Source organism: Oreochromis aureus, linkage group 7, assembly GCF_013358895.1.
Source record: "Oreochromis aureus strain Israel breed Guangdong linkage group 7, ZZ_aureus, whole genome shotgun sequence".
Lineage (NCBI taxonomy): Eukaryota > Metazoa > Chordata > Actinopteri > Cichliformes > Cichlidae > Oreochromis > Oreochromis aureus.
In genome coordinates, this window is record NC_052948.1 from 12,113,105 (window position 1) to 12,138,299 (window position 25,195).

General features: G+C 40.5%; 1 protein-coding gene across 6 annotated transcripts in view; it reads right to left on the minus strand.

Moving 5' to 3' along the window:
* sema4ba (sema domain, immunoglobulin domain (Ig), transmembrane domain (TM) and short cytoplasmic domain, (semaphorin) 4Ba) overlaps positions 1-25,195 on the minus strand; it is an 84,403-nt gene that overhangs the window by 37,195 nt on the left and 22,013 nt on the right. For 2 of the 6 annotated variants that reach the window (XM_039614159.1, XM_039614157.1), the window contains exon 2: positions 17,843-17,925. The exons of 1 other annotated variant lie outside the window; for it this stretch is intronic. The gene's annotated coding sequence lies outside the window, so the exon portion shown is untranslated. Of the gene's footprint in view, positions 1-3,046; positions 3,231-16,249; positions 16,374-17,842; positions 17,926-25,195 lie in introns of those variants that run through there. 3 more of the 6 variants (XM_031747486.2, XM_031747487.2, XM_031747483.2) reach the window with 3 other exon arrangements.

A 25,195-nucleotide genomic window follows, 5' to 3' on the forward strand; every position in this document is an offset into this window, starting at 1 on the left:
TCTCACACCAGCATGTAGGAAATGCTGACACGTGTGTAAACATACTCCACATAGTTTTGTAAAGCTGTTTCAAAGGGTTGTGTACAGTTAAAATAGATAAAATAGGTCCCGCAGTACTTCATGTGGATGTGACGTTTTTTCGATGCGTGTTACATGAGGGTTAAAAAGGCACATGTGTGGGTCTAGGAGACGCTGACACGAGAGCACTGATCTGGCCATGTTCCATGTCCACAGTCATTTCCCACACCATGGCACAGCACTAGACTGGGAATAAACAGAGAAGCCTGCTGTGCTCCCAGAATGCATGTTTGCAGAGTTCCCATCAGTGAGTACACAGTAATAGGACTCCCTAAAGGCCTGTGTTTAACCTTTAGGTTACAAGTGGCTGGCCCTTCCCTTCTGTACCCCGGCTATTAACCCTTTTTTGTCTTGTTTTCAACAACACTTAGAAAAACATAAAGGAAGTCAGATAAAATCACAACATCTAAAGGACATGTGACATGATTAAAAAGTCCAGAACAGCTAGTACATGGACTTTGCAGTCTTGGTCAGACTCTGATTTTGAACTTTTAAAGCATTACAGACGATTGCCGACACTCAGGAAAAGAAACGGAATAATCTGAGATTTCCTGACCACTGAGCAAACTCCACCTGCTGATGAGAATCGTGTAACTTGACCTAAAGTTACCAAAATCTTGACTTTCTATGTTATTTATTTTACTTGAGGGCTCATTTGCAGGAACTTCTCTATAAGACACACCATGAATACAAAAGAATAGCTGAGGTTACTGCAGTAAGTATAGATCAGAGACCTTATTGGGCAACATTTTGGCTGAACACATCTCTTAAAAATATTTTTCACAACTGCTGAGAACCAACGTATAGTACAAATGCTGTACATAGCAGACACGCATACGCATACTTTATGTTGGGGCAAGAGTCAACCTGACAATATAAACAGATGAAGGAGGATGAGAGCAGCCTAAAGCTGAGAAAATACCCCTGGGATATGCTGACAAACTAGAAGTGTGAACGTGGGGCCAGCACGGAGGATTAGCTGTGGTAAAACAGTGTGATGCAGTATGATTAATTTCTTCTTTTCCTGTTCTTCACAATACAGATTTAGTAATCAGCAACAGGTTGCTCATTGCTTTGAGCTGCTACCATTGACAGCACACAGTTCTGCCTTGCTTACACTACTTTGAGCAGACTTGATGCAGCACAGCAGCGCCTAGAACACACTTTCAGTCTGCAGAGGAATGTTTCAGCAGCGTTCAGGTCAAGGCAGGCTCTCACTGCAAGCAACAACCACCATGTCATAAATTTAACTTTTTTGTGAAGTCTGGATTTGAGCTATTGATATAACAGGCACCATCCTTTACCAACGAGCCAAAGCCTCTCTGACAGCATCATACAGGCAGCTCATTGTCGAGGCCGCCGGCATCCAGAATGCAACTGCCAGCTGTTTTCTTTGTGGATCAAACCAAAAGAAACAGCAGGCCAAGGTCAGCACAGACAAGCTTTTTTCCTACAGCAGACAGACCAATCTCCATATAGAGGGCCAGAAAAAAAGAAAAAGAAAATCCCTGCCACAAATGTGATAGCACTGTTGATTATATTCCACCCTCTTGTGGAATAATCCACCATTCTTGAAAATTCATGAAAGCTCCCATTTATTCCCGTTCTGTTGGGTGTTTGTTGATCACTTGAGAATCTGTGTCTGTGTGAAAGCTTGTTTGTGAGGGTTATCTCTCAGTCTCCTGTTGGTAGATAGATGCTAGACAAACACAGACAGGCTTTTAAGGGGGATATCAAGTTTTCCTGAGGATGTATCCTGTAAGATGACAGTGATGCAGATTGTTTTATGGTAAAGTTACCCTCCACTCCAAAAAGTCCACTCCAAAAAATAGCCTGGATGTTTTGAATGACCTTTACTGTGTGGAATGATAAACATACAGAGTTTGACACCTAAAAGAGAACATCATTGTACGCACAGCCAGCTGCAGTAAAATATGCAACATAAAAAAAGCTTATGGGGAAGCTTGAAACCTCCAAAGTTCACAACCAGAAGTTATTCTAGTCAGACGGCACTATTTCCATATTTATTGAGCATTTTTATATTAGGGAAATGAAATAAACGTGATGTAAGAATACAAAAGACAATATCATACACAAGTTATTTTTAAATGTAAAATAATAAAACTAAAGCTTACTCCAATGGGGGAAAATCAACCATATCCTTCTACTGATTGACTGCTAACCACATTTCTGATAGTTTGCCATTAGTAGATTGTTTTGCCAGCAGCATGTCAGTGACAACATTATTTGATGTTTCCATATTCTATCAAACAAAATTCCAAAAAACGATTCCTATTTCAATTGGAAAAGTACATGCTAATGATTCTGTTCTTTCATCTGATTTTCCATACCCCTCTTGATTTACAAAAAGTAGCTTGGAGAAGATGCCGATGTACTTGCACCCACATTTCCTACCCTCTGCCTGCAGATAGGAGCCCAAACCCCCAGACACAGGCTCACTCCTGAAGAGCTCTACCTCAGCTTAAAGACACTAGAGACAGCCAATACATGCCAAAAAGTGTTCAAATGTAACACACCCAGGCAAATACCTATTATTCTAAGGGAAATGAGTCCAAGATCAACATCACTTAATGCATGGGTATCTCCTACATGTAAACAATCACCCACAAATACGAACGCACTGCAGACACATGCACGAGGCTGCACTCAGAGTGGGTTTTTAATGACCCCATTGCCCTCCTATCACCTTACGATAAAGACCTAGTGGAGAGGATGGTGGTCTGTCTCATGTCAACTCACACCCACTTTTCCTTTTAAAGACAGAAGCTAACCTCACATGGGCTCACTCATAAAAACGTCATAATTCTCCACAGGCAAATGATAGGTTTTCCTAGCATTGTTTTAACAGGTAACCAGAACTGCAGCGCACTCGCATCAATGATTCATGCAGCCACGGCACCACGCAGTTAATGAACACAAGGGTAGTCATTGTAACAGCATTACTTACGCTCTGTCCCAGTCAGCTGTTAAACAGAAACTCACGTCAGATCTAAAACAGCTTTCCTTTATCTGGCCCACAGGCAGATCAGTCCCTCTTTCGGGGGGGACGTCTGAAGAAAAAAAATCCACAGGTACAGAGAAGTTTAAATCTCTTTCAGATGACAGCTCTGAGTCCGCACGTCCACACTCTCCCTCTGTCTGACACAGAGTCTACTACAGCCTGCCCCCTGGCCACTCAACAGGCTGCAGCTCCGCCCACACACAGTCACAAGAGGGAGGGAGGTACACTTCTACAAGTCTGATGTTGACTCATTTTTTCTTTTTTCTTAATCCAACAACCTGCTGCACTACTTTAACGACTCAGAGTGAAATATAAACACTCACATTATCCTGCATGGGGAAAGTTAGCAATGAAGATCAAAAAGAACATATAAGCAATAGTAAAAGACAGATAACAGATCTAATATTAACCACAAAGACAACTATTAACATTAGATTTATATTTTTTTACTTAGTGTGCATATCCTAACATTCTTTAGTGTGAACTTAAGAAGATGTTCTTGGCATTTTTGCCCAACATTATTTGTTTTTAAAAATTAAAATAAATACACTAATGTCCTGTCATTTTCTGGTCATTACATTTTTGGCTGTGCTTTCAAAGAGAATTCCTACAATGTTATGCAAAAGCAACAACTGAGCATGAACTATTCCTCTCCAAAGCTCAGAAAGAAACCCTGTGAAAACATAAAGAGAGAATACAACAGCAAAAACTATTTTTTTGGACAAGACTCCACTGATACGAGTAACATATATAAGCTTCCTTACTAGTTATAGTGACACAAAAGCAGATTGGATTTCAACACTTTTTGGATTAAGCCAACCAGTTTATAATCTCTTAAATATGTGATTATATTTAAATACCCAATTTCCTTCGGGGTCAACCTTCAGGATCAATAAAGTTTTATTGAAAATATATATACTTAAAATATATGACATGATTTGTATTCAGGATCAGTGAAAAGTTAAAGCTAGAATGTGCAGCCTTTAATAAATCTGTATTCCTAGTCTTTTATTTGGAAATTTAAATTCCTGAATAAAAATCTAGCTGTCACAAACTTTTGATTACAAATAGAAGTCAACAAAGATCCTCGCTAGTGTTAATTGAGATGTGGTAAACTTATTTTTGCAGCTCTCCTGTCTTATTATTAGAAGTAATACTTCTTTCTAATAATCATTCGGATCTTGAGACAGAGTCTGCTCAAAACAAATACCTCCCAACCACAGCTACAGCTTCTTTTATTTCAGACTTAAACCCACGTGAAGTAAAATCTGATGATCAAAAGGATCACTTCTTTCTCTTTGGATGGTATATCTGTGAAACGTGTCACTAACACGCAGCTTTGAGCATGAGGGTTCACTTGTTTACGTCTTTGCAGGGAACATTCTTTTCATTTTCCAAGTTAATCATCAGAAATCTTACAGAAATGTCTAGAATTTTATCATGTAGCCACAGCATTGCAACAAAAGCATTCTTCAGTGCCTCCTACATATTTAAAACTTTAAAGCAGCATTAGTCCTTTTGCATACTCCAACAGTAACCATTTTGTGCTTATTTTACAGTCCTAGGACTTAATGTAAATCAGTGAGAGCAGAGATCTACTGTACTTAAGGCTACATGAGAGGCACGTGAAGAAGAGAGTCCTGCATGTGAAGCTGAGCCACATACCAGTTCTAAAATATACACACAACAGTAGCAAGGGCAATGTTTTCAGGCCATGACACTGAAAGTACGACAGAGGTGATGCAACAAAGTCTTAGAAGAGGCCTTTTCATTACTTGTAAAGGAGACATCGGACTCCTAAGAATCACCTCTTTTTGTGCTTTACGAACAGACCTTGAATAGTTTTCTTAATATATTAATAATAATCATGATTTTTACAATGTATATTAATGTGATGATACCTCAGTTTTGTTTGAAACATCCTAATAGTCTAGTCGAAGCGAAGTGTACCAAAAAAACTTTACATGCCTGCTCCAAAAATATTTGCAGGGTAAATAGAAAGAAGTGTAAGATAGCAGCATGTTGAGACGGGGACGCCTGTTTCGAAAATAGCATATGCTAATTATACACTTTAGGCAACTGCTAAGGAGGGCGATGCGATGCCAAATTTGAGGTGTTGGGATTCTGAATTTCAGCTCAGTGTTTCTTTACAAAGTCGACTCCACACTGAGGCCACAGCGAGGATACTCACTTATTTATAACTTACGTCTATTGGATACCTCCTCAGATTAGTGGCACACCTCTTGTTGAGCTAAACCACCTGCTACTGCCATGCAGCGGACAGTTTGAAACAATCCGTAGGACTTCTCTGACAGATGTCTAAACACATAGAGCAGACCAGTCAAACAGATACAAACTGGCCCAGTTAATGCGCGTGCCCTGAAAATGTCACTTTTCATTGCGTCTGCTCTATGACTTCAACAAAAAGTGCACTCCTGCAGTTACAATTAGCAAACACAGAAATGCTCCTCGGTGCGAAATGGTTAACTACCACAGAGGAGGCTATGAGGACATTACTCAAGGATGGTTGGCCATAAGCTGCTTCTGGAATTAGGTTAAGCATAAATATTAAGAGAAAGAAGACACTGGAGTGCAAAGTTTGAAAAACTGAGTGAATAATTCCTTGTTTTTATCTATTAATATTCTGAAAAGGCAGTTGTATTATTATTATAGGGTTTTAGGTTAATATTTATGTGTTAAGAATAAAATTGATACTGCTTACTGTTTACAAAGACTCATCATGGGCATGAAGTCACACCAGCGTCACTGTCCACTGTGAAGTGAGTCTCACAGGGAGTGCCAACCAAGAAAGAAGCCCCATGCTCCAAAAGTGACTCCTACAAGCTCGACTGAAATTTGTAGCTCCCCACAAGGACAAGCCAAATGCCTTCTGGAGAAAACTTTTATGTCCAGACAAGACAAAGTTTAAGCCATTTGGCTACAATGACCGGAGGTATGTTTGGAGGAGTAAGGGTGAGGCTAAATTTGATTATCAAGCACGGTGGTAGTAACGTCATGCTTTGAGGCTGTTTTGCTGCCAGTGACACTGGTACATTACACAAAGTGGATGAAATGAGGAAAAAAGGACTACCTCCACATTCTTCTGTTTCACATCAGATCAGGAGGTAGACAGCTCAAACTTAGACACAGTTGGGCGTTCCATCTGGACAATGAATCCAAACACACATCATAACTGGTTTTGCAATGGATAAAGCAGGCTAACATTAAGCTTCTGAAGAGGCCGCCCCAAAGCAACAGCCTCAACGTCATTCAAAATTTTGGGTCTGTGCCAGGAAACTTCAAAAGTTTCAATGAGATCTACCAATTCTGGGAAGAACCATTTGTTAAAGGACATTTCAACAAATGTTAGTGTTGGTATATGTATAATTTTGAGCCTGTTTAGATCAGAGAAATCCAAAATAAATTAAAGATTAATCATCCAGTTCTTGTTTTTTAAAGTCATTAAAGATACATGCTGTACAATCATTCCACACTGGAAAAAGAACAGTTCAAAGAAATAATTAAAAGCACAAAATTACCATGACATTCATGCCCATGATGAGAGTATGTAAACGACAACTGTATATGGTAATGAAAATATTGTTCAGAGCGTATTACTCAGCAACTGCAGTGGACTGCATTTTGCATAAATTAACCAGAAGCAATCTACTGATTGTTGAAAATCTCAAAATAGCTGGAAATGTTTGATGAAGCAAATAAACCCTGATATCTTGAAGAAGAGCCATGCAGTTAGTTTTAAGTTCGATAACATTAAGCATGTGACAAATAATGAGCTTTTCTGATTCCAGAAGACCACTTGAAAATGCAAGTTTGATCATTCTCCAGCCTCTGCATGTTTCACACACAGCAAGCAGAAGTGCTGACAAGTCATTCTATATAAATGAATAACTGCAGAGGAATTACAGCGCTGCGATAAGCCCTCGTGTTTCACATATTAGTTTAACGGGAACACACCAGATAGCAGCACTTAAGAGTCACTGAGGCTGACAGAAGCGCTGAAGACAGCTGAGAAACCCCGGCACCCAACTCCGTTTCAGTGTTTGTCAACGCAGTGCTATCCAATGTGTTGAAACTGTGTAATTGTGCAAAGCATGTGATAGAAAAATGTGACAGACAAAAACCAAACTGGCTAACTTCTTCCTTACTGTACGCCGTTATCTTAGCGGCTACATTTTGTCAGAATAATACCTTTTTATGCCGAGGCTACTTATGACCTTGTGACAATCAAATGCTTGGCTTCTGCTCAAGCCAAGCGTTTAACAAACTTTTTTTTTTTTCAATAAGAAGAAAGCACCTAAGATCTCCCGAGACCTTCACTTTCAGCAATAAAAGTGTTGTTAACATGAGCTGGAAAATATTTCACCTTTAGCAAAAACACTGCTGTGCATCTTACAGGTTGTCAGCAGTTGCATAGTAACAGCAGGGCCACGGCTGGCACTTGCTTCAAGCATCTGTTCAGTGCTACAAACTAAAAGGAAAATTCCAGTCAACAAAGTTGTGAAGCTACCAAAGTCACAACTACTCAGCTAAGGCCTTTGTTTGTCCTCATACCACTTATATTAGCACAGCTTTGACACCAGGTCAGGCGATGATCTGGCAAAGTTCGACAGCTCTTTGTTGTTAAAAATCTTCTTACTGCAGTCTGACGGTAACAGCAATAGTTTGTTCCAAATCTTCATTAAACCCATATGATGTTTACACAAAGAACAATTCTCAAACAGAAGCTTTTATGGAGCGCCAAGCTCTTCTGTTTGATTTACATTTTGCACTTTACACAACGTTAAGCTCCCCTCTCTCTGTCAGGAACTCACCGCACTCAAGACTGTTTCTTGTCAGCATAAAGCCTGACATATTTACTACAGCTGAAAGTCTGGGATCTGCACAAGAGTTTCAAATGACTTTTTTCTAGTTTGCACAATGTATGGATGCATAATGACAGACCTACTAGTGGACTACTGTTTGCTACTAGGGTATCGTAGTTGTTGAAAGAGTGGATAAATTCAGGTGAGACTAAATAAGTTGGGGCAGGTGGTGAAAAAAGAAGGAAAGAAACAAAACAGGAAGCAAAATCAAAACAAGACAAAAACAAAAACAAAACAGCAAACATTAATAACCAAAGGACAATTTAACACTGAAACATAAAGAGTAACACTAAAAACGATGACAGAGACAAAAGACATAGGAACAAAACCACGCCTGAAATGACCAAGGAAACCACAGTGACAATGACAGTCATAAGACTCAGACTTGAACTTGGGCCCCAGTCACACAGGCCTAGAGGCTGGTCAATGACTCCCTGGCCACCACTGCTTGCTATGGAAAAATGTGTATTTCCAACTGCTTGGTGAGTGGTTGCAGTAGGGCTGCACGATTTTGCATAAAATGAGAATAACGATTTTTTTGCTTAGAATTGAGATCACGATTCTCTCACGATTTTCTTTTCCAATATAAATATTTATTGCACTTATTAACTGCACATCAACTTCGTAACAGTTGAGACTGAACATAAAAACAATAAACATAAAAACAACAAATGTCTCACATTTTGTGGTTGCCGCAAAATGTACTGCTTGAAATTCCGTCTCCACCGTTGCTCGACACTGCGTGTATAGAGCAGGTAGTGCAACAATAGAAAAATAGTTGCGGGACGGCACTGTGTAGCGTTTGTCTAGGGTGTTGATCATTTTCCTAAATCCCTCGTTTTGCACAGTGTTGATGGGAGCCATATCTTTGGTCAGGTGATAAGTGATAGCCTCTGTAATTTCTTTGTGCCTGCGGGAGTTCAACGTGTATAGGGAAGCGCTGTATAAGGTTCCCGTTATTGATGTTTGGGTGGTTGACCGGGACGGATTTTCTCCTGTCACTTTCTCGTCATCCCTGACGTGTTCTCCGTTGTTTTTTCCCTGCCAATTTAAGCATCACACGGCACAGCTTCTGTATCACGTGGTATAAGGCTCCGCCCTCGTCATTTGTTGAGCAGGAAGAGTGAGCGCTTGTTTTCATGCAGATTACGTCCCAAAATGCGGTACAATCATCGTCGTCGTCTTTCTTTTTTTTTTTTAAATCGTTGTCATTTGGAAATGAGATCGCACATAAGTATGAATTGAGATCGCGATTTTCTAACGATTAATCGTGCAGCCCTAGGTTGCAGGCAGTCACTGTGATAGTCACTAAAGCCCCAGTCCCACAAACCTAGAGACCACTCAGTGACAGCCCTCCACAATCTCTGGCCACAACTCACCAACCAGTTGGGGAGTAGTAACTCTACTCTACTTTAAATCTCAGCTTGTTCTAATTTCTTTACATATACCAAACCTGGTGTGGTCTATCACACCAGGCAAAACCCTAGGTCCAGGCTTTGTAAAGATGCCCCTGAGACCATCCAGCATATAACAGCAGGGTGCAAGATGCTAGCATGCAGGGAATACATAGAACGCCATAACCAAGTGGCCGGCATAGTATACAGAAACACCTGTGCCGAATATGGCCAGGAAGTCCCGAGGTCAAAATGGGACTTCCCCTCAAGGGTGGTGGAGAATGACCAAGCTAAGATACTGTGGGACTTCCAGATACAGGTGGACAAAATGGTGGTAACCAAGCGGACATAGTGGTAGTAGGCAAACAGAAGAAGACGGGCGTAGTGATAGATATAGCGGTTCCGAATGACAGCAACCTCAGGAAGAAACGGAACACGACAAACTTGAGAAATACCAAGGGCTCAGAGAAGAGCTCGAGAAGATGTGGAGAGTGAAGGTAACAGTGGTCCCAGTGGTAATCAGAGCACTAGGTGCAGTAACTCCCAAGCTAGGTGAGAGGCTCCAGGAGATACTGCCAAGATACAGATACAGCTAAGATACTGCGCAGGACCCTCAAGCTCCCAGGCCTCTGATAGAGGACCCAAGCTGGAAGGATAGATATAGATATATATATACACTCAATTGATGTTTGCATTTGTAATATTTTTAATTTAAGCAAATATGAGCTAAACTATACAGAAAAGTACCAGCAAAGGTGACACAGTTTGATGCACAGCTGAGGTGACTGATTCATTTTCACATCCAATGTGATGGGAGCAGCATGTCAGATGGTGGGAGATACCCAGCATATGATCAATCACACTCTCTTCAGACACACCTGTGAATGTGGGATGTTGCGATTTTTCCTCCGGTGCTTTGTGTGTTTGGGGAAAAAAAGAATTGAAGCTGTGATGGCTCAGTATGACACGACTAAAGGCATGAGTCCACCACCTCTCACATGAAACTCACCAGCAGAGAGGGTTTGTGGGATGAGTGCCCTCTGGCAGGAGGTGATGCCAGTGAACAAACCCTGGTGCGTGCGTGTGTGTTTGATAGAGAAAGAGCTGTCGAGCAGCACGTGTGACTCACCCTGGTCATTAAAGTTGCATACATGGTTATTTCCTCTGTGTCACCATCTTGTGCATTACTCACTTGTCTGAAACTGCTACCAAAAGGTTCCCAACATTAACGGTCACACGGTTAACCGATCACCACAATCTACGTGTAACTTCCCACATTATGACCTATGTCACAACATGCGGCAGTTTCCTCCACTAATCATTTTCCAATCTTTATCTTTTTAAAAAGAAACAGTTTGTTAAAGCGGGGCAAACGGGCGCACCTCCAGAGCAACTGGGTCAGTTTCAAATCCAACAGAGCAAGAGGAACAGCTCGAATGCTCCTCAGGTGGCCCAACATATCCCTGGCAGCGACTCAACTTTCCTGTATTTTCCACCTCAGGTCTCCCTCCCCCACACATACACCCCCCTCCCACTACCACATACAGTAACAACCATGTCCTACAATTGAGGGAGGATAATCTGCTCTTGACACAGCCAGAAATTTGATTTAGCAGCCACGAGTTCTCACAACTCATGTCATAGAGTAAACTGGTGGGAAATATGACCTTTTGCACAGTCAGTGATTTTTCTGGATTATTTATACTGAGCTAGATGTTCTTTTAATATAAGTGGTTATATTAAGTGATTGTAGGCGATGCTGTAAATCAATGATCAGGACAGCCAGAAATATCAGACTGTTAAAACAGCTCTTTTAATGTGATTTGGTATCTTTTATTGTATGTATTAATCTTTTTTAATTCACTTGTACATTTGTTAACATATTGTTAGCTATTATTCTAAATGCTGCTTGTACATCTACACCTTGAACATCTGATATGTAATGTCGAATAAGGATTCTGATTCTGATTGATAAAAAACAAAACACAAATTACTTTCTGGTCATTTTTACAGATCTTTCTTGAGTTTAGATATCAGCATATTGCAATATTAAGACTGCAACACAGTCAAATGGGTTGGCAGAAGTTTAAACACATATATTTTGATAACATTTTAATATTTTTTTAAGCGAAAACACAAAAAATTTAAAAAGGTTTAAGCTTCTTGCATGAGATTTTTGCTTTTTTTTTACTTTTACTTTTAGGAAATGATTTAAATGATAGTAAATCGAACATCTTTGCATTCAGGACTGTACATTAAAAATTATTTACTTTAATTACATTTATACAGTTTTAAGTTTTTTAATACAGTCCTGATCAAAAGTTTAAGACCACTTGAACTTTTTTTGCATGTTGAAAAATGCCAAAAACTCATATGTTGCAAGGTTGTATCTTAACAAGGTTCCAAGTAGAGCTTCAACATGCAACAAGAAGAAATGGGAGTGAGACAAAACATTTTAGAATAGAGAATAGAATAGAATAAACCTGTATTATCCCACGAATGAGAAATTTGGGTGTTACAGCAAGGGGAATATAAAATATAGAAGGAAGACACAAAGTAGTCCTATAAACAGGCTGTTTTGCAGCTGATAATAAGTTTCGGACCACATGCCTTTAAAAGGCCAAATCTGTGCAAAAATGTGGATTCACTCTCATTTTCTGCCAGATAGTCACATTGTCATTACATTCTGATGCCAAAGGCAAAAAAACTTTCCCTTTTTGAACGTGGTTGTTAAACTGCATAAGCAGGGCCTCTCACAGCACGCCATCACTGCTGAGGTGGGAGGCAGTAAGACAGTCATTTAGAATGGAACAAAAAAGTCCAGTGGAAGACCCAAAAGAATTTCACCAGCACTGAGCCGGAGAATCCAATTGGCTGTTGGTCAAGACACTGGACGATCCTTGGCCCAAAGTTACTATTGCCGAATGCAGCCCCATAACCATCATACGGCATCTGAGACTAAAGGGCTTCAAAAACAAAAAGTGTCTTCAAAGGCCTCGTCTCCTTGAACACCACAGAACTGACCATTTGGACTTTATGAGAAAGCACCAAACATGGGACATTGAAAGGTGGAAAAAAGTTTTATTCTCTGATGAGAAAAAAATTAACCTTGATGGTCCTGATGGTTTCCAATGTTACTGGCATGACAAGCAGATCCCACCGAAGATATTTTCTACGCGTCACAGTGGAGGGGGCGCCATAATGGTCCGGGGTGCTTTTTCCTTCAGTGGAACAATGGAGCTTCAGGAGGTGCAGGGATGTCAAATGGAAGCTGGCTTTTTCAAGATGTTGCAGAGAGCATGCCTAACGACTGAGGGCCCTCGTCTGTGTGGTAATGACTGGGTTTTTCAATAGGACAACGCTTCAGTACACAATGCCCACAGGACAAGGGACTTCTTCCAATCTTTTGGACCATCCTGCGTGTTCCCTGATCTAAATCCGGGGCGATCGTGGCTCAAGAGTTGGGAGTTCGCCTTGTAATCGGAAGGTTACCGGTTCGAGCCCCGGCTCGGACAGTCTCGGTCGTTGTGTCCTTGGGCAAGACACTTCACCCGTTGCCTACTGGTGGTGGTCAGAGGGCCCGGTGGCGCCAGTGTCCGGCAGCCTCGCCTCTGTCAGTGCGCCCCAGGGTGGCTGTGGCTACAACGTAGCTTGCCATCACCAGTGTGTGAAAGTGTGTGTGAATGGGTGGATGACTGGATGTGTAAAGCGCTTTGGGGTCCTTAGGGACTAGAAAGCGCTATATAAATACAGGCCATTTACCATTTACCAAATCCAATCGAGAACCTTTGGGAATGGATGGCAAGGGAAGTTTACAAAAATGGACAACACTTTCAGACAGTAGATGTCTTTCGTGCTGCCGTCTTCATCACTTGGAGAAATGTTCCCTCATGGAAACGCTTGCATCAAGCATGCCGCAACAAATTTTTGAAGTGATCTGATCAACAATAACAGCGGAGCTACTCATTACTGAGTTCATGTTTGAAACTTTGATTTCTGTTTTGGGAGGGTTTACGGGTTTTTTTGGAGGTGTGGTCCTAGAACTTTTGATCAGCTGTAAAACAGCTTCATTCAGTTTAAGAGTTGTTTTCAATAAATTGCATGCTCAAAAAATGATTTGTCTCACTCCTATTTCTTCTTATTGCATGTTGAAGCTCCACTTGGAACCCTGTTAAGATGCAACATATGAGTTTTTGCCATTTTTCAAGAGGTCTCAAACTTTTGATCAGGACTGTATAATGAATTAATTAACAAAAAAACATATACACATATTTCTGAAAGACTGCAAACAAATTGCATTCATTTTTCCCCATATTAAATACATGAGGTGTTCTGGACACCACCTTCAAATCTTCCAGGGGATACACCAAGGTCTTCTCAAGCCAGCCAAAAGCTACAATCTCTTCAGCATGTCCTGGGTCTGTCCTGAGGCTTTTCTCCTGGTGGAACACACCCAAAACACCCTTTCCAAGAAGGATCCAGGAGGTATCTTGGTCAGATGCCCAAATGAACTCAACTGTCTCTTTACAAGTTCTAGTTCCACTGAAACAGGGGTATAAAAAATGTGTCCATGTGGCCAAAAATGGCCTGACAGAGGAACCAGTCCACTGCACTGGATAGCTTGGAAGAAAATGAGGGAAAACTTTTTAAACACGCCACTTGATTTTGTGCCAGTAAACATTGTGTTGCAAGCCATTGCAGCAGCATGGTTGCTTGGTGGTTAGCATAAATGCATCACAGCAAGAAGATCCTGGGTTTGAACCCTGAGTGAAGTTTTATATGTTCTTGTTGTATTTTCTTCGGAAGCTCTTGTTTCTCCCACCATCTAGAATACCGCTGTCTATCTCAGGCCAGAACATTTGTGATGAAGATTATTAATCTCATTAGGGTTTTTTCAGATTAAATAAAGGTTTAATTAAAATCAAAAGGCATCGTGATGTGACAGATGTTGTCTAAACTTTCAATTTCCTTTGCAGCCTTCTTCCTGACAAAAACACTAACCATGGTCTGCCATTTCCTGCAAACGTAAGACCACTGCTGACCCCAGTTTTTGTCCTTTTCTTTGTAATAAAAGATGATATTCACATTACACAGAAATTAGCAGCACGTAGTTTAACATAGTCCATTGCCTTGATGATAAAATGTCACAAGAGGTCAGTAAGTCCGTGAAAGTCAAAACCTATACCCAATTTATATTTGGACAATCTCACATTCAAGACAATGTAACATTGTACAAGTTCATGGAGTGAATTACTGAATAAAACAAAGATGTTCATCCTCCTCGGATTGAAAATTGAAAATTCTCAACTCCTCTGCTAAAAACTGCTTGGTTGTAGCCAGAGAGCCATCTTTCATTACCACCTAAAAGTGATCCTAAACGTGAAATTTGAGCTTGAAACAAGGGCTGATGAGCACACTGTTTAAGTGTTCATTTATAAAGAGCTGTTGTGCTGGAATTTGTCCGAATCCAAGAAAATGACCTTGAATTGGAAATCATCCACATTTAAATCGGGAAAGATTTTTTGATGTTTATGGACCTATCCTCAGAACTTTTTTATACCACATCCTACCCTCAAACGTAATTAAGTATGTTTTAAAATTCTGCTAGTTTATCGATGTCACCTTGTCTTTAAGGTGGTGATACTGGTGGAGGTGAAAATGGAAAGTGGGACTGTTGCTTTCAGTTTTAACCTAGTCACAGCATGCATACAGTATGCCTGCTCTCATGAATAATATACTCTGTCCAACCACCTTCAATTACAAATGACTTCTACCCAGTGCGATAACCATAAAATAACCTTGAAAAGCATGGTTACTCTTTATCTAATCCAAGCAGAAATTGCAATCCAGAATAAATCATGATCCCAAAGAGCTAATGAGATTGTGCTTCAGAGACGTGGTAGTTCATTAAGCCAATTACTACAAAAGAGAAATGTTATACTACTAATGCACTGTGTACTTAGGGAAATGACCCAGTGAGATGAATAGATAGAGAAAACGGAAGTGGAAAAGAGAGATGGCTCAAACACAGGGAAAACCCTCAAGATGAATTAGTTATAAGGCCATCTACATGTGGGGCAGATGAAATATGAAATATTAAGTTAGCATTTGATATAGTGAAAGAGTTAAGGTTAAACAACTCCTGAAAATAATCAACTACTATCCATCTACAACCATCCGACTGTGATGCTGCGCTGGAAGTACACATGCCGTTCAAAAAAGTGTTTGATGAAGCACTATAACCACAACGCTCTGTAAACTGCTGCTCATCTCTGAAGCAGTTAAAAATCTGCATGCAGATAACGCCCACTGCTTTGCTCGTATCAGCTACATGGCTGTCATTGTACACGCCCAGTTATTTTTTTTTTCTTTTTTTGAGTGGACAAGTCAAAGTGGGTCAAATATTCCAAGGAAGTACAAAATTATTATCACATGGAAATCTTCTTTTTTATAAGAGAAAGTGTAACAAAGCGGTGATCTTTAAAAAATATTTAAATCCATAAAAAAAGGAAAAGAACCTGAGGGAAGATTCTGCACAGGAGATGAGAAATCATTTCACACTAAAGGTAATTATAGCTTTCCACGACACATGCTGAATTACCTCTGAGCCAGCACGGGGATCCGTCTCATCTTTACCATGGAAACCAACACCATACTAGAGTACATGCACGCACACTAAGGGAGCAATTGCCATGACATCCAGCACTGTGGCGAGAAGAAGCTTTCAGCGACTAGACCAATTTACTCAGCAGCTAACTGGACAGTCAGTCAACCCTCTGTACTGTATATCACTCCCTATTTCACTCACTCTCCTCCTCTCTTTCCTCTCTTTTCCCCATGAATTTCTTCTGTCATGATGCCAGACGAATTACCTTTCATCAGCAGAGGACAAGGTCTTGCAGTGCTTAGTAGGAGCGGCTCTCATTCAAGTGGTGACAGAGAAAAGGAAGCTCTGCAGGGATCCCTGCACAAGGATGCAGTTGAACCGGCACCGCACGCATGCATCCACCGCCACTATCACTACCAGCGAGTGCAACAGCAGCAGTAGCAAATCGGAAGGGGAGGGGTAAAAATAAATATATATAAAAAAAAAGCAGGAGAGGGGGTTGCTCTATCAGCAGCAGGAGCATTACATCATAGGCTGCCTCTGTGGAAGGGTGGGAGAGGAGTGGACAGAGGAAGGGAGGTGCTCCTTGTAGCAGCAAAAGCTCCCTGTTACTGTTGAGCTCTTTTCTTTGCGTGCCCAAGTCCAAATTTAATATTTATGATCTGGTAACTGTGAAATGCCCTTGGTGGTTAGCATAAGACCTATTTAATCATTAACTCAGCTGATCTTAATTGTGTACCTTCACCAGGATTTGTTGTCAGAATGGATATAATATGATGTAGACTCTAATGTGGATCATCCCTTTGGGGCACAGACTGCGTCCATGAGTGTGTGTCCAGCTCATGGAAGCCTACACAATGTCTATTCTGTGCAGTAATTGAATTGCGTGACCAGCAGTTGCTCGCCACTGCTCCCAAAGCATGCTGATATTCATCCCCGGAAAAAGGTCAACTGAGATTCCTCGGGGCAGTTGTGAGTGGATAGGTAAAAGTGTTTGGACTGCTCACAATGATTAAAACTTATGTGTCGCAACAAATTTGTCAGAAACGACTGCATGATTATGCCGATGCTCTGAGCACAACTGGGAGGCAGGCGCGACCATAACGAGAGAGCTAAGGGTCACCTACCACAGCGGACAGCTGTTAACCACCTACACGCTGGTACACCGCAGACCACTGGCACGGACAACAATGCACTTGACAATAATGGTTAGTCAGAACCAAGCGATCCCACTTCTCCTGAACAAACACAAACAAAGCACCCACAACTATGTACATGTTGTCGGAAGGACATATACTGGTCAACTAACAATATACATCCAATTCTTCAACAGTTAATAACAATGCTTTCCACACCAGGTAGAAGGAAAGTCATTAAGAGAAAAGTGGAAATCTTCTGTAAGGGATAAAAGGAGGAATCATGGCAGCTCTTAAATTCTTGTTATTCCACTTTAAATCGGTCTTTTGAAAAATAAGAAATATTTCAAATTTTATTTGTTTTGACTGACAATTTTAATTTATATTATTTATTATTCTGCATGTTTTTTCTGAGTTGGTGGATTAATAGTGTGTTCTAAAAGAATAATTATGCCTTGGAGTGCAACAATTCCACGTCTTACTAAAAGTCCAACATATTTAGTATCCCATGATGTGTGTACAGATGAATTTTTTGGCAATTAAAACATCTTTGAAGAGCCTTTGGGATCCTTAGCTGAGTGTTTTAGTGTTCATGTTTGGCATGTAGCGTGTAGTCAGATCTCATTAATTTCTGTAGGTGGAAAGTATATTTCCAGCACAAGCTCTAATAAACCCACCATATGCTCCCTGCTGAGCACCAGACAGAATAAAAACAAACTTACCAGTTGGAGGTGAAACAAGCTGGAGACCCAAATATTTTTGGTAATTAACAGATGGATTCCAACCCATTCCCTTAATGTGATTACTGTGAAGAAAAAAATATATAGTTTACTATTAGCACTAATAATGATAATAATTCCATTTCAACTGTTTAATGTATGAGGTGGCACAGCAGTCGATAAAGCAAACAGACTGTAACACATTATGCAAATGGACTGCAGCTCTCCCTAAAGTGACATCTGTTACGACTCAATTTGAAATAAATATCAGATTAACTGTTTACAAAACTATAAGCAATTTGTTTAAGTGAACAAAATCATAAAAAGAAAAAGATATAATAATCATACATCATTTGTAAATCAGGTCTACACGAGTATTAACTGTAAGGACAGTTTGCGCCCTGCTGACAAGCAAATCTGGTGCATACCCATTAAACATTGGATGTCGGAAAGACACGCAGCTCATGTCTATATTGGCTCCGTTGGCCCATGACCAATCCTGGACATCGTATAGATGTCCAATAAACTAGGCTCACAATTTGAACGTCCAACCATGACCCTACCTGGATGTCAATATGATGTTCAACATTTAAAATTTGAACTTTTTGGACGTCATGTGGACATTTTTTTATTTATAAATATCAACATGATAGATATGAATACAGATTATTTATAAACAAACAATTTATTATGTGTTAGCCTACTGATTTATTCAGCACATGTAAGGGTTTTTATTGTTTTAGATTGTCCTGTTTTGGGGTTTTTTAGTTGGTCTATTTATTTCAATTAATCAACTTGTGGGAAAATAATAAAAGCTATGAAATCCATGTAAAATGTAAAACAATAATGGTGAAAGTGTTTAGAAAAAAATTGGAATTCCTTTTAAAAAGTGTACAATGTGCTTAATAAGTTTAAAAGAGCATTTGCATTTTATATGGTTCGTTTTTACGAGTAACCTGTTTTATTGTGAAGAGCTCATGATTGTAGGAGGAAGTGAATGTGATCGCTAGGTTGACTGCGAGAACTTTGTGCAAGTGTATGAACTGGACTATCTGCTTGACAGACTTTGCCGATGCACACATTTTGCAAACTGCCTGTGAGAAGCTGGAGACATTTCTGCTCCAAAATCCACCGTGCAGCTGCTTACTTTTGTTTTAGCGTCAAGAGCCCGCACCATGTTGGAGATGTCTGCTGATCACTCTGCATCCCTTCACACGTAACTGTTACGATCTACTCCCATTTCAGAAGGTGGCATATTGTTCCAGATCATTTTCCAATAACATTTGATTGTCTCGGTCACAGATGATAAATGGAGACATATACAAAGGTATAAATAAAGCTACAGAAAAAATAACTGGTAGCCTACAGGGAGTGCAGAATTATTAGGCAAATGAGTATTTTGTCCACATCATCCTCTTCATGCATGTTGTCTTACTCCAAGCTGTATAGGCTCGAAAGCCTACTACCAATTAAGCATATTAGGTGATGTGCATCTCTGTAATGAGAAGGGGTGTGGTCTAATGACATCAACACCCTATATCAGGTGTGCATAATTATTAGGCAACTTCCTTTCCTTTGGCAAAATGGGTCAAAAGAAGGACTTGACAGGCTCAGAAAAGTCAAAAATAGTGAGATATCTTGCAGAGGGATGGAGCAGTCTTAAAATTGCAAAGCTTCTGAAGCGTGATCATCGAACAAGCAAGCGTTTCATTCAAAATAGTCAACAGGGTCGCAAGAAGAGTGTGGAAAAACCAAGGTGCAAAATAACTGCCCATGAACTGAGAAAAGTCAAGTGTGCAGCTGCCAAGATGCCACTTGCCACCAGTTTGGCCATATTTCAGAGCTGCAACATCACTGGAGTGCCCAAAAGCACAAGGTGTGCAATACTCAGAGACATGGCCAAGGTAAGAAAGGCTGAAAGACGACCACCACTGAACAAGACACACAAGCTGAAACGTCAAGACTGGGCCAAGAAATATCTCAAGACTGATTTTTCTAAGGTTTTATGGACTGATGAAACAAGAGTGAGTCTTGATGGGCCAGATGGATGGGCCTGTGGCTGGATTGGTAAAGGGCAGAGAGCTCCAGTCCGACTCAGTGTTTTAGATCTTTACCTGGTGGGATAAAAATGCTACAAATTACATGTAGAATCAATGAATTTGAGCACCAGTGTGCAATATCAGACACCAGGCATGTGGCCATACCTCATCCCACATTTTACAACTTATTTTATCCCTAAGTTTCTCAATTCTGGTGACTGTGGAGGCCGTCTGTGTACAGAGAACTCACTGTCATGGTCAAGAAATCATTTTGAGATGATCTGAGATTTGTGATATGGAAAATTATCCTCCTGGAAGCAGCAATCAGAAGACATGTACACTGTGTGGTCATACAGTGATGAACACGATCAGTAACAAAACTCGGGTAGGTTGCGGCATTTAAATGATCCTCACCATTACACCACCATCAGCAGTCTGAACTATTAATGCAAGGGAGGATGGATCCATGCTTTCATGCTGTTTGCTCCATTCTGACCCTGCCATCCAAATGTTGCAGCAGAAATTGAGACTCATCAGATCATGCAACATTTTTTCCCGTCTTGTGTTGTCCAAATTTGATGAACCCTGTGAACTGTAGCCACAGTTTCTTGTTTCTAGCTAAAAGGAGAGGAAGTCGATATGTTCTTTTGCTGCTATAGTAAATCTTCTTTAAAGTTTCATGTCTGGTGCATCTAGAGATGCTCTTCTGCTAACCTTTATTATAGCGACTGATTATTTGAATTACTATTCCCTTCCTAAAAACTCCTAACAGCTAGTACTTTAACCTGTGGCATCAACAAAGCATTTTCTCCCAGAAAACTGCCACTCACTGGATATTTTCTCTTTTTTGGGCCATTCTCTGTAAACACTAAAGATGGCTGTGTGGTAAAATCCCAGTAGATCAGCAGTAAGTACTCAGAGCAGCCTATCTGGCACCAACAACAATGCTACATTGAAAGTCACTTGAATCACCGTACTTCATCATTCTGAGGCTCAGTTTAAACTTCAGCAGGTTGTCTTAACCATGTCTACGTGCTTAAATGTAATGAACTGCCTCCATGTGATTGGCTGATCAGTTATCTGCATTATTGAGTTAACAAAATAAAGCTGCCGAATGTATGCCTACCAACCAGTTATTTTAATAGTTATTTTTCCTGTCGCTTATATTGTTTCACAGCACCTGGTGTAATGCTCAGGTTGCATTACACCACGTGCATGCCTTTGATTTTAAGTCTGACTCCGTTTTTTTTCTGTCCTTTGCATGGGGTCAAATCACAACCCCCAGAGTGTCAGAGGCAGAATGTTTAGTCTGCCACGGGTCTTTTACTTTGAAAACTGAACCGATTCTCCTTTCCTCTGTCTGACTTACCGCCCTCATCATCCGCTCTGTGCAATTTAATGCGGCTTATATCAAAACTACACCCGGTTCTATTTTGAGCTCACAGACACTCATGGAGTGCTTCTGAAATGCATTTGGTGAAATTGCAAGCATTGTCTTATGTGCGCATGATTAGCTTTGGTCGCCATATTGGAGCCAGAAACACCACACAGCTGCGCTCGGCGTTTTCCCAGGAACTCAGACATTTGGGATTGTTTTAGATAGATTAATTCGTGCTAATCTACTCTTAATTCTTTTAGAGTTGTCGCCAAGTGATCTGTTTCCTCTGTTACACTCAACTGTATACATCTGACTGCTTCACCATGACGCACAAATAAGCAGAACAGAGCTGACCACAATAACAGCAGAAGAGACTCCCACGCTGAGCTGAAATGAAGCAAGTGCACATAAATCAAGTAAAGAACATTGAATAAAAACATTTTTCTAATTCTTTAGTTATTGGCCGATGTCACTCTTACGTTGTGGTGTTTGAAGTCCCTCATAATTTGGTAATGAACTGAGCGAGGAAGAACAGTTTAAATTAACAGGCATGAGCAGCCAGACATGTGACCAATATATAGAATAAAGCTCTGATACACTGGACAATCTATGTTTTTTTTCATAAAGACAGAAGGATTCTGGTCACCGTTGAGTTCAATCTAGTGCACAAGATTTATTTTTACTGAGGAATCTAATGTTGGTTGAGCTCCACAAACTGTAAGAGAAAACAAAGCAAACTTTAATACAGAAGGATGGCTTTTACAGCATGTTTTGGCAGCTAAGTCCAAATGAAGGCTACCAGTTTACACTGAAGCAGAGATGATACAGCTTGTCCTGAAAGGCAGCAATGACAGAGCAGAGACTCTTTTAATTTAAAAGTAAAGCCTGGTTCTTGTAATGTTAACAGACAATGAGCATCTGCTATCTGTAATGTTCAATCCTTTCTCCACACAAAACAAAACAATCAGACCGACATATCGCGTACAAGCCTCATCCTAATGAAAAATAAAGGATAAAACAACAATTGTTGGTGCACTGTATCACAGTCAAGCAAACTCAGAGCAGAGATGCACCATTACAACTTGCAGATGTGACCTTCACTAGAACAGTAACATTATCTCAGTTACAATGCACCCAAACAGAGGAAGACTATAAAGGAGCAGTGTATGTGAGGCCTCGATAAGTGTGACAGTACACAAGGAAAAATCAATCCAACTGCTCTTTTGTCTGCCTCATTTTAAAATGGAGCGTACAGCATTCCTCACATACCGAGTATTGTAGGTTGGCTGGAACGCAGACTGTACTTGGACGAGGCCGTGTGATTTCCAGTGTGTGTGACACTATTCATGGATGGTGTCTGAGGAAGGAGGGTATCCCAGAATGTAAACAGCAATCCAGATGGGCCTGACCTTTGGTAACACGAATTGGCTGAACCGCTTGTGACCGGAGGGGACAACAGCATTGAAATATTATTGCCACTGCAGCCAATCATCCAGCTTTTCCAATGAAAAGCCTCTTTGGCAAAGCGAAGTCTGTTTCACAGTTACAAACAGATTCAAGCTCTTCTTTTGCAAAAGGGAAAAGGAAAAAAAACACAATGACAGTACAGAAAGACAAGGGAGTGACCTTGACATGAGCACATCCTGTTCTTTAGGAATACAAAGACCTTTTTCAGAGGTTCCAAGCATAAATTTTAAAAGATGAGCACTCTAACAAAATCAAATGTGAAGTTTTGGACAAACCCATTATAAGCATGGCATTAAAAGCCCAGATGTGAGAAGACTTTAATGTTCCTATTATGGCATCCTCATTGTGTCTGGAAAAAAAGTCCCTTTTTGAAGAGTAAAAGAACATGCACACTGCCACTTTGGACCATGTATAAATATTACAGTTATTACGAAGCCTATACACCAATCCATTTTCATAATCCAATTTAAGCGAATATCCCCCGGAGGGTAACGTGTCAATGAATTATTCAAATTTCACACATGCAGGAAGAGATGGTCAACTGTGATACATGGTGTTGATTGATCTCACTTAGCAGCAGGAGCCTTATCCCCACCCCCTGCTTCTCAGGCTCCAGAGACCACTTCAGAATAAAAAAGGTCAAAGGTGATTGGCTGGTCTGCTATGAAGCCACTGCTGAAGCAGCAGGAGTAATCAACCATCATGACACGCACTCTCATATTTCCACTTTGTCACATGCGGTAGAGTACAGCAAGCTGACATGAGCATTAAAGTAATGGTAATATTTGCACGCGCAAAGCCATCCGAGGTGAAAAAGTGCACAATGACATACCTCACTTTCTTTATGAGATTAGTAAGCAGGAGTGTTTAAATACTAGGCGAGACAAGTCTAAGACACCCAAACTAAAAACTTAATGCTCTTATATAACACAGGTATATATTTTGTTCTACTGACAAACCTGTCTGGTATGTCTTACAGGACAAAAACACCAGAGCAAAAGAAAGGCAGCGGCAATACATTCATCTCTTTAAACAAGTGATTTCCGTCACTATTTAACTCTGGCTTATTTCAAATAAAAACATAAACACATGCCCTACTGTATGTCAAGCTATATAGAGCATCAGCAGATAGTTTGAACATTGGTTTATACAAGTTTCACTCAGTGGCCTCTGTGAATAAACCACCTCCTTTAACGTAAACCTCATGTAGATCTTGTCAGGTCTGACCACCTCCGTGTGCACTTCACTTCGTGTCCCTGCTTACAACCATCACGCAATGTCCTTGAAAGTTTTACGAAGACATGCCAAACACAGTGTTTAGGGTAATCAGAAGCAGATGCTGCCATCAGTAAAAAGATGAAGGGCGGCAGTTGCATCTTATTACTGCGTCTTAGAATAGTGACGTTAATCCCCAGCACTAGCTTTTACAGCTGAAAGATAACTGAGTCCCGCCCTTGGCACCTTCCTTCGGGGTCTCGGGGTCTCTTGCACAGCTGCTCAGATAAAGCTCTGGTACAATGTGGGACATGCACAGTACCAGCACTGGTATTTGGGTATGTGTTTGAGTAAAGCTAAGTAAAGGCACTGTGCCATTAACATGAATGTTTTGCTCTTCTAAACCTCCAAGAGAGCTGGATTTATAGTGATGGATGTGCCCACAAGTGTTCTTATTTCCTAATATGGCATGCTTTGGTCTGCGGACCAACTTGGAAGAGATATATTTCTGAAGGGTAAAGGGAGGAACAAAGCTTTTTTTTATTATTATTATTTTCCATAATAATCATTTCCATCCAATCAACAGATGGAAAGCTTCCCTCTTCTTTTTCACAGTGAAATGTTGAACATTTTCTCCACCTCCACATACAAGAATTTCCAGCCTTAAATGGATGAAGTGCTATAAAAATAGCAATGACGCTTTTCTGGAAACACCCGCTATTAATGAAATGATACATGGATCTACTCCATTGTCTTGGCTGCTGATCTAAGAGGCTACAGGTGAGTACTCTGAGTTCTTATGTTACAGGGTACAGCAGTGCCTAACCAGTCACCGTGTTTACTGACTCGCACTGCAGTATCATGTTCCACGTTCCCTCGGCAACACTGCCATTATGTTCACCTTTCCATTCATGCCCTACTCTCGTGCCCCCAAGAAACAAAAAGCAGGCATATCGCATTAGAAGGTTGATCTAAAGACAGGTCAGAGCCCTTCAGCAAGGTGGAAAAGAGAATGTCTTTCAGTATCTTATCCTGTCTATTCTTTTATCTATCCCTCTGTCATTTATCTATCTGTCCATCCATCAACAATCAACACCAAGGGGGTGCCAGATATGAAAAAAATCCTTCAGAAGTTAAAAATACCACCAATGTAGTATCATTTCAGAGCCAGTTCTGTCTTTTCAGGTCTGAAAACCGAACCTTTCTGCTGGTGCTGGTCCAGGCATTCTCATCCAACATCAGTGTCTGACCTGCAAA